This window comes from Sarcophilus harrisii, chromosome 2 (genome assembly GCF_902635505.1).
Source record: "Sarcophilus harrisii chromosome 2, mSarHar1.11, whole genome shotgun sequence".
Classification (NCBI taxonomy): Eukaryota; Metazoa; Chordata; class Mammalia; order Dasyuromorphia; family Dasyuridae; genus Sarcophilus; species Sarcophilus harrisii.
Genome location: NC_045427.1, coordinates 408240526 through 408251716, shown reverse-complemented (window position 1 = coordinate 408251716; position 11191 = coordinate 408240526). Strand labels below are relative to the sequence as shown.

The 11191-nt window shown below is 36.0% G+C and overlaps 1 pseudogene; it reads right to left on the bottom strand.

The window, feature by feature from the left end:
- Positions 1 to 2927: 2927 nt before the first annotated feature.
- LOC100922957 lies at positions 2928 to 10236 on the bottom strand (annotated as a pseudogene).
- Positions 10237 to 11191: the final 955 nt, after the last annotated feature.

The following is an 11191-nucleotide window of genomic DNA, read 5'->3' as shown; positions in this document are numbered from 1 at the left end:
TCACCCATACCTTGTTGATTTTAGTAAAAATCCTTGGAAAGACTCACTTTGGGCAGGTTATTTTTCAGAGCAGAGCCTGCATTTCCCCCAATATTTCTCTTTCCCCCCAATATATTCATAGTAAGGCCATCTGACTTTGTCCCTTTGTCAACTGGAAGTGCTGTTGTCATAGCATATCAGTGGCCATGAAAATGTGACATCGGAATCATGTAAACCAACAGAAATAGTCCAGTAAGAAGTATGTTCTCTCAGACAGATAACTCCACCTACCTTGGAAACTTCTGCTTATGCATGTTCCAAGGAAATTAATCAATGAGACAGCCTTCAACTGAAAGAATATGTAGAAAAGGTGGTGAGCAGAAGGGAAATAGGACAAAGGAGGAAAGCTAAAGAGAAAAGGGCTTATATTAACAACAGGGGGAAAAAGAGAGACAGAGTTGCCTTCTGTTACCCTTGTGAAGATGGCCACAGGTTGGACACATACACTCATCTGATGCTGCAAAGGTAAGGACCACAGGACCATCTATGGGTGAAAAAATCCCAAAACCACATAATGGCAGATTGCATGGGACCCTGAAAGCAATAGGCAGGACCCAATCAGCAAGCCTTGACTCCTAGGATCTGGCGAGTGAATGCCAGTGAATGGCAGTGAAGACTGAAGATGTGGATTGTTCTGCTATTTTAAACCACGAAGCACCTGGCCATCATGTTCTAGTCATTTAATAAGAAGAAAATACCTTTATGGACTCTAGAAAAGGTGTTATTAATTTTGGGGGGGGGTACATTTCAATAATCTGGTGAAATTTATGAAATTTCCTCCAATTAATGTTTTTTAAACTTTGTTTCTTTTTTGAAATTAATTAAAACATCACTAACCCTGCCTCTCCTTTCCAACACTGTTTAACATGCATGCAGGTACTTTCATGCTTTCCTCAAATTCTCCAATTTTCCAATAAATGTATCAGAGAAGGAATGTGATATCCACTAATTTTGGCAAGAGAAAAGGAAGCAAGGAAAGATGATTTTATTGGTTTAGGGAAACCTGGATGAAGTTATTCTATCCAACAAAGCTGAATACAAATGCTTAGCAACCTAAAATCTTGGAAAACTTCCTGAAGGCGCTAAGAAATTTAAATGACATGGCTAAGGATGTACAGTCAGTATGTGTCAGGACTTGAATTCAAGTGTTCCAATTCTGAGGCCAGTTCTCACACCATGATATCATACAGTGTGGTGACAATTAACCCATAGTTACAGTCCTGTTCAAAAGTATCTGATGAGTTAATTCCTATTATAATAGTATTCACTGCTAATGATTTAGTATTAATTTTACTGGGATATTTGCATTTTTAACAGGTTGACTACATTTTAATTTAAAAGAATGCATCTCCAATATAATTAAAAGTGATTTCTAGCTGGAGTCTCATACTTGTAAACTGTGTTCTTGTAGAAGTTATTTTATTTTCTTTGTCTTCTGTTTGCTTGTTTATTAACAAAATCACAATACCTAGCAGGTAAATAAAGATTTAGGATTTTCAAAACACTTAAAATTTATGATTTGATTTGATTCTCACAATGACCCTGTGAAATAGGTTTCATATAAATGCATAAAATAAAATATTGACTGTCAAGGATGCAAATTAAAATGAAACATGGTTCTCTCTCTATACATATACATTCATATATATATATATAAGATATATAAAAGCTAGTTCATGGAATCCCAGTTAAGAATCTCTGCTCTAGAAAGATTTGACCTTGGTGAAATGAGTAATAAAATTTACCCACATTTTGGATATATCAAAGTGACCTTGAAATTTTCCAAAGAAATCACTTACTTTAGTGGGCAAACATCCAGGCTCTGGTGGATTCAGACTACTAAATATTATTAATGAAATGTCAGCCCTATTTGAAATGAATTTCAGTCTATTCAAAATATAATTAGAATATTGCCAACAAGTTGAAAACTTAGTACCTGTATGTTTTTTGTTTGTTTGTTTGTTTGTTTTTACCACCCATACAGCCTCTACAGAGGCACAGGAGAGGACAATCATGGGGTGACAGCAAAATTTATGAGAGCAATGCCTTTTTAACCACAGAAGCAAAACCAGAGAAATTTTCCATAGAGATTCTTTGTTACTAGAAGAATGGAAAGAGGTATCAGCAAGGAGATAAGTGTTTTCATTACATGAATAATATGTGAGATGTGCCTAGGCAGCAACTCACAAGATCCATCCCCCTGAATCCCAATTGTTCAGGGAAATATCTACAAAAATTTGTTTGTAATTCATAAGTCAATTAATCAACTAAACATTTATTAAGCACCTACTATATGTTGAGGACTAGGTTGGAAGATACATTATGAAAAATAAGGACTTTAGATAAACCATCATAAGAAACTGATGGTCAATGACACTATAACAGACTAATTGCCTTCTAATTGATTTAGTCAGAGACTAAATTTCAGTGATTAAAATTGATTGGTTGATTAGGTTCTCTCATTTATTCATTCATTTATTTTATTTATTCATTCATTCTCTCATATTCTTATTCATAAGTAGATTAAGTAAATATCTGAACACCGAGACTGTTACATTTCTCTTGTATCCTCCAATTTACCAAGTGCAAATACTGGGCACAAAAGAAGTTTTCATGTACTCTTAAGGTCAATTAGCCTACAAGTATCTAAGCTAAGTAAGAAGTATCTGTTAAAAACCAAGCATGTGCTAGGTATTGGGGATACAAAAACCAAACAATAACAATAACAACAACAAATGGGTAGATCCCTGATATGGAGGGAGTTCAGTTTTGTTGAGGAAAACAACATGTATTCACATGCAGTCTTGGCTTGCTATTACAGACAACATTTCCAAGGAGACTAAGAATCCTGAAGTAACTATGGCAACTGAGGAGATGTTTACCACAGTTCACAGGACCTCTGACATTGTGGCAATGAGGATGCTAAGAAGGAAAAAAATATAGAAAAGTTACCTTAGTCAAGCCACTTAGAGAACGAAACCTGAGGGCGTGAATGAGAGCTTCCAAAAGCTAAGATTGAAGAGTGGGAAGTACCCCTGTTCCTGGATATAAGAAACTTAGCTCAGTGCATAACTGGAAGAATACTTACAGAAAGAGAGATAAGACAGAGAAACAGAGGTAGAGATAGATAGAGACAAAGAGAGACAGAGACAGGAAGAAAGAAAGAGATAGAGACAGACAGAAACAGAGAGACAAAAAGAGAGATGGAGACAGAAACAGAGACAGAGAGAAGGAGGGAGGGAGGAGAGAGGAAAGCAGCTGATATGTAAGCCAAAAATTTGCAAGATATATAAAGGAATGATATGAATAAACTACAAAACACTCTTTATAGAAATAAAAAAAATCTAAATAAATGGAAAGTTATTAATTTTTCATGTTAGGACAAATGAATATAATAAAAACAACTGCAGTTGCTATTTAGTTTTGTTTGACTCTTTGTGACCCCATTTTGGGTAAAGATACTGGAGTGATTTGCCATTTCCTTCTCCAGTTTTTATTCATCCAGGAGCTAAATGATTTATCCAGGATCACATAGCTAGTAAGTGTCTGAGATCATATTTAATATCATCTAGTCTTTTTGACTACAGTCTTAGTGCTCTATCCACGGGGCTACCTAGTTGCCCCCAACAAAAATGACAATGCTACCTGAATTAACTTATTCAATTTTGTCAAATTTCAATTTTGAATAATATCAAATTTATCTGAAAGAACAAAAAAGTCAAGAATCTCAAGAAAAGTAATGAAATAAAATGAGAAAGGAGGTGTATCAGTGTCAGATATCAAATTGTGTTACAAAGCAGTAAGCTACAAAATTATTTAGTACTAGTCAAAAAAAGTAGAAAGGTCAACCAGTGGAAAAGCTTAGATACACAATATATAGCATCAAATTATAAATCCAAAGACCCCAGTTAATGAGATAAGGACTTATTATATAACAAAAAAAATCTGGGAAAACTGGAAAGCAATTTGATAGAAACTGAATATAGTCAGGTAGTAGATATAGCACTGGACTTGGAGTCAGGAAGAACTAACTTCAAATGTAGACACTTATTAATTATGTGATTCCGGGCAAGTCACGTCACTTCCCTAAGTCTCAGTTTCCTCATCTTCAAAATTACACTTAGTTCTGCCTCCGGTTGTCAAAAGGATTAAATGAAATAATTTGTAAAGTACTTTGCAAACAAAGCACTAACTAAATGCTATTATTATATTGTTATTGTTATTTCTGTACACCAAGACAAATTCTAAATAAACACATATCTTAGGCATAAATGGTAACATAATCAAATTAGAAGAACAAGAAAGAAATTACATCTCCTATCTAAGCTTAGGGAAGAGCTCATAATTAAGGGGTACAGAAGATAAAATGGACAATTTTGATTACATAAAATTTATTTTTTGCATAAGTAAAACTGAATTAGTGAAAATTAGAAAAAGTGGCTATAGAAAATCTTCTCAGCAAGTTTCTCTGAGAAAAATTTAATTCCAAGATATTTCATATTTAAGGTAGAACTGATTGAGATTTATAAGAATAAGAACCATTCTACAATAGATTTATGGTCGCAGGATATGAACAGACTATTTTTAAAAGAGGAAATCTAAGCTATCAACAAGTTCAAAAATGTTCCAAATTACTAATAATTAAAGAAAAACAAATCAAAACAGCACTTTTTTTTCTCATACCCATCAGATTAGCAAAGATGAAAAAAGAGGAAAAGATCATCTTTTGAAGGGGTGATGGGAAACAAAGCTCATTAATGCACTATTGAACCCTCCCTCCCTTCCCTCCCTTCCTTCCTTCTTTCTTTCCTCCTTCCTTCCTTTCTTCCTCCCTTCTTTCCTTCTTTTCTTTTCTTCTTTCCTTCCTTCCTTCTTCAAACATTTGTGGTGACAGATTTAAAAATGCAGAATGAAACATATTTTTGTATACAATAATGTCCATATTATTTGAATATGAATATTTGTTATGAGGTATTTCCTCCCTCCTAACCTCCCTTTCTCTCTTCTTTCCTTTTTTCTTCCCTCCCTTCCTTTCTTTTTCTTCTTGTTCAATGGAATGGAGTGGAGAAGAGAAAACATAAATACTTGCTAATCAGAAATAACACATATCTTTTTGTAAAAGCAGAAAAATATATATTGAATAATTAGGGGATAGAGAAAGAGATTATGTATCATAATTATTCCCTACACCTAGCAAGAGAAACCCTTATAACAAACACTGCTATGGAAAGAATTCACTGGAAATAAGGGAGAAGCAAGTGATGCTGCAGCTGTGGACCAGAACAATGGTTAAAAATTAAAGGTCAGATTTTGAGTTTGGGATGTATTAGACAAAATTTAGCCATTTTCCTTTGTGTGTGTGGTGTGTATGTGTGTGTCTGAAGATACTTTATTTTGTTTTTGGAAACATCAAGGAAATGAGAGCATTTTTCCTTCTCATTAGACACAGAAAATAAGGAAATAAGCAGTCTTGATTTGTGTGCTCTGCAATGACCCTGGGACTAAAGAATTTTTGGCTTTGGTTTCTGCTGGAATGAGTCCAATTATAATCTCTCTGCAGATGATTCCTGGATCCACAAATCCAGCCTTAGTCTCTTTTCTAAGTTCCAGGCTTACATCACCAACTGTCTAAAGGAAGATTTCAAACTTCACATCTCTAAGCATCTCAAACTCAACAAAAGAACTCATTTCCTCCTCCAAACTCAACCCTTTGCAGAACTTCTCTATTCTTTTTTTTTTACATGAATTTTTTTTTTATTATGACAAAGACATCACACAATTTTAATGATCTTGGTTTTTCCTTCTTGCCTTTGTACAAAGCCAGAAGAGAAACCTTGAAGTGGATTCCAGGAATATCACCAATAATTGCTTGACCTTTTTGACCAAAGCCAACAACCAAAACTTCATCATTTTCCTCAATAAAATTCAAGCAATCACCATTGAGAACAAAGGTAGTGATATTTTTTGCTGTTCTTAATCAGTTTGGACTCTCACATACTTCCTGATGGCAGAATTGGGCGCTTAGCTTCCACACCAACTTTTTCTAAGACAATCCCTTTTGCATGGGATGACCCTCCAAATAGGTTGGCTTTCAGGGCATTGCCCAAATGAGCTTTTTTGTATTGTTTGTCATGGCACTTCTGGTCTCCTTTGTGGTTGTGGAGTTTTCTAGCTGTATGGAGACCACTTCTGAGGGCCCTAGTATCTATCCACTAACTCAAGATCACAACATTAGCTCATCCTGACTCTTCACTCTCACTCTCTCTATAATGAATGAATGAGTGAGTGAAAATAATTTATTAAACACTTACTGTGTGCTAAGCAGTGGTATTACAAATTGAAAAGTATAATAGTCCCTCCTCTCAAGGAGACTATAATGTAATGGGGAATAAAACAGTCATGTGGATTCAGTTGCAAATCAGACTGTCTTTAGGTAGCAAAAGCAGATAGTAATGTATCTTAATATAATTTCCACTGATAAGAAAAATATTAAATAATAAAATAATAGCTCTTTCTGCTATTGAACCATTTAACAGCTCCCAGCATTTTGGTTCTGAGAATGTTTTTGTCTGAGTCTTCAGTAGCTGTAATTGCTAAGTCGGTAGCAACAAGCAAAGAGAGTTAGTTATCAGGTCTCATCTCCATAAAGGTGAGACTGCTTCAGGGTCCTGGTCCTACATTCACTTGAGTCTGAAAGGAGAGTGGGGTTTGACTTACCTCCTCTCTCTGCCTCAGGGTGACTTGCTACTTCAGAAGACTGGTCTGCCTCCTACATTGATGTATTTTGTCAGCAGTCAGTGGAGAGGTCTGGTCTTGTCCCTTTTCTGTAAACTTTGCTTTCCTTGATGATGACTTTGGGAGTCAGGATGAAAGCAGACCCAATGACCTGTGAGGGGCACTGCCATTCATAGGGTGGTGGGACTTATATGCTTGTCAGTAGCCATTGACCAGTAGTTGGCTTTGGTGATGGCAAGGAAGGAGGCTCCCTTCTTCCCAGGATTTGCTAATCTCAGTGATGGCAGCCAAATCTTATTGTTTCTATCTCCAAAATATTTTTCATATATATATTGCTTTTTCTCCATTCCCTTAGCTATCACCCTTATTGAGGTCCTCACCACTCTCTCTAGAACTTTGCATTAGATTACTGACTGAATTTCCTATCTCAATTCTTCCTCCTATTAATTCAACCAGCACAACTGCCAAAATAATTTTCCTTTGGTGCAAGTTTGAACAAGTCATCCTTACTCAATAAACTTCATGGGATCCCTATTATCTGGAATCAAAGAAAAATTCTTCTATTTGACATCTGGAGATTTAAAAAAAAAACTTGACCTCTTTCTATCTTTCCAAGCTTCTTTATGAATTGCTTCTCTTCATGCATCCTACAGTTCAATGCCAATCTACTTGCTATTCCTTATATATGACATTCTATTTCCCATCTTTATGCACTTGTATCTCTTGTCCCCCATACCTGATATACTCTCCCTCTTCATTTTTTCCTTTCTGAATCCCTGGCTTCCTTGAACAATCAGCTCAAATGGCATCTTTCATAGGAATTTTTTTTTTTTGGTCCTTGTAGCTGCTAGTACCCTCCTCTTTAAGGATATCTACTCTGTATGTATCTGGCATATACCTACTTAGGAACATGTCTTTCCCATTAGAATGTAAGCTTCTTGAGAACAAAGGCTACCTTTTCATTTTCTTTATATCTCTAACACTTAGTACAGGGTTTTTCACATGTTATTGTTCAGTCATGTCCAATTCTTCATGACACTTTTGGGGGTTTTCTTGACAAAGATACTGAATTAGCTTGCCATTTCCTTCTCTAGCTCATTTTACAGATGAGGAAACAGAGGCAAACAGAATTAAGTGACTTACCCAGAGACATACAGCTAGTCAGGGTCTGAATCTGAATTTGAACTAACTAAGGAAGAGCTGTATGAAATCATCAGCTTCATTCTCTCTTCTCAAGCCATCATTGTCCAGTAGCAGGACAGAGTTTAGATGCAGTGGATAACTTTGCTGTCTTCAATGTCCAATCAATTTTTTCTACGCATCCCACAACACTTGCTTTACCTGCCTTATAGCATTGGAACAAATTGTTCTTATCTGTCCATTGCATTAGGGAAAGTCTTTACATGCCTGGGGTAGACAATCCCCTAACACTGTAGAATTTGACACCCTTGTAGATTGTACAGGAAAGAGATTTGAGGCAAGGAGTCTACTTAAGAGGTTATTGTTGGAACAGTTAAGTGGTGCAATGGATGGAATACCAGCTCTGGAGTCAGGAGATCCCCAGTTCAAATCCAACCTTACACACTTACTAGCTGTCATTCAAATTATTCAACCTTGATTGGCCAAATAAAAGAGGTTATTGCCATAGTCCAGGTGAGAGGTGAAGGACTGAATTAGAAAGATCTTGGTATGTGGAGGTCACAGAATTTATAGTGGGATGAAACTTTTTTATTGAAGCTTTTTATTTTCAAAACATATGCAAGGATAATTTTTCAGTATTGACCTTTGCAAAACCTTGTGTTCCAATTTTTCCCTTCCTTTCTGGGCAAGTAATCAAATATATGTTAAACATGGTAAAAATATATGTAAATCCAATATAGGCATACATATTTATACAATTATCTTGCTGCACAAGAAAAATCAGATCAAAAGGAAGAAAAATGAGAAAGAAAATAAAATTCAAGCAAACAACAACAAAAGAAGTGAAAATACTCTATTGTGATCCACCCTCACTTCCCACAGTCCTCTCTCTGGGTATACATGGCTCTCATCATCACAAGATCATTGGAACAGGCCTGAATCATCTCGTTGTTGAGAAGAGCCACATCTATCAGAATTGATCATCACATAATCTTCTTGTTGCCATACAATGATCTCCTGGCTCTGCTCATTTCACTTAGCATCAGTTCATGTAAGTATCTCCAGGTCTCTCTGAAATTATAGGATGAGACTTTTTAAGCTGTGGTTTGTGACTGCATATGGGGTCTCATAACTGAATGTGGGGAGTCATGCAATTATGAATTATTGTTTTGTTTGATTTGTAAACCTGTTTTTATATATCTATATGCCTGGGATAATGTCAAAAGTTTTTTGGGTGAAAAAGGGTAAGCAAGTGGAAAAAGTCTAAGAAGTCCTGATCTAGGATAACTCCTTCATGTTATAAAGAAGAAATAGGGGAACAAGAAAGGGAAGCAATTTCCTTGAGGTCATAAAAGTAGTGAATGAATTTAAACTGGGGTCTTCTCTTTCAATAAGAAATTACTATGATTCTTGTTCATATCCTTCCATAATTTCTCCATAGAGGACCTACTCAATGCCCTGCAAGCCTTTCTCTAGAGCTCTCATAGATACAGATAGGTCCATGTATAAATTTGTTGTTGTTCAGTTGTTTTCTACTCTCAGTGATCTTATTTGGGGTTTTCTTGGCAGTGTTCTTTCTAGCCTTAATTATTGTTATTATAGTATTTAATAAATATTTATTTAATAAAATAGTATGTAATAAGTCCATTTATTTATCCATTCATCCATCCATTTATTTATTTATTTACTTACTTTTTTTCCTGAGGCAATTGGGGTTGAATGACTTACCTAGGGTCACACAGCCAGGAAGTGTTAAGTGTCTGAGGCCAGATTTGAATTCAGGTCCTTTTGATTTCAAGGCTGGTACTCTATCCACTGTACCAATTAGCTGTCCCTGTAATAAATTTATTTAATAAAAAATAGTAATATTAGCTAATATTTATGTAGCAAATATTTTCACAACATCTCTGAGGGGTAGCCGCTCTTATTACCCCCATTTTATAGATGAGGAAGCTGAGGCAGACAGAGGTTAAGTGACTTGCTCACTATCATATGCTTACTGAGTGATTCCTGATTCCAGGTCTAATACTTTATCCACTAAGGATCTAGCAATCCTTAAATATATACAAGCTAAAAAGAAAAACCTCATTGGAGATTTTTGAGCTATAGTTTGGGAAGGATTTTGACTCACAAAGTACCTAGACCTTGGGGATATGGGGGCCAGTGGGTGAGGAGGGTCCCGGCAGCTACCCATAGGTGACCAGTGCTGCAGATGGACATCAAGCTGAACCCAGAGCTGAGTAGGAGGAACAGAACATTGCATTTGGGAGGTGGAGATGCACTATTAATGATCTCAAACTGCTCACTGACGCAAAAGGCCATTTGTGGGTGATCTTGGGGATGCTATATGGCCGTGAATCATGGAACACCATAATCTTGGAACAAAATTGCAGACTACCCAAAGGGCACTGGAAAAACATCAGGTAGGTGGAGGTTTATTACAAACAGCGACTTTCTTGCCTGGGAGGATGGCATGGAAAATATTCTTCAGACCATGTATCACCAGAAAAAAGGAAGTTGGTGTTTTATCTGTGATGGAAGAAAAGTTCTTTTGGAGAATTTTCTAGCCCCAAGAGGACATGTCCAAAAAAGAAGACAAGTGTCTGGGTCATTGTGAACTATATTAAAGGGATAAGAAAAGTCTTCCAAGTTAAGTGTGTCTTACATAAACTGGTGCAGAGCAAGTCAAACCAAGAAAAAAGTATATATATGAGAGAGAGAGAGAGAGAGAGAGAGAGAGAGAGAGAGAGAGAGAGAGCATAAGCATTATCAAAAGGGAAAGGAAGGAGAATGGTGGGGAGGAAGACAAACATTTATTAAACAACTACTATGTGCCATGCTCTGTGGTAAGTGCTTACAAATATCTCATGTGATCATAATAACATGGTAGGCAGTTGTTATAATGACTTCCATTTTGTAATTGAGGAAACTGAGGCAGACAGGGTCACATAACTGCTAAGTGTCTAAGGGCAGATTTGTATTTAGGTCTTCCTGACTTTATCTACCATGTTATATAAAAAGCTGAAATGTTGTGATATTAAAAGAACCAGCAAGGCCCCAAATGAGAGATGTGAGAGGACTCTTACTTTCATTGCATTGCAAAAGTGGGAAGTCTGTGAGTGATGAAACATTGCATTTATTTTCATATTTTTTCAAAGTATTGATTAGTTTTTCTTATCTTTTTTTCTCTTTTTCTTCTTTAAAAAAGTTTTTGTTATAAGGAGTGGCTTTCTTTTAGAGAGGAGGTAGCAGAAAGATATTGGGGAGAGGAACTTTA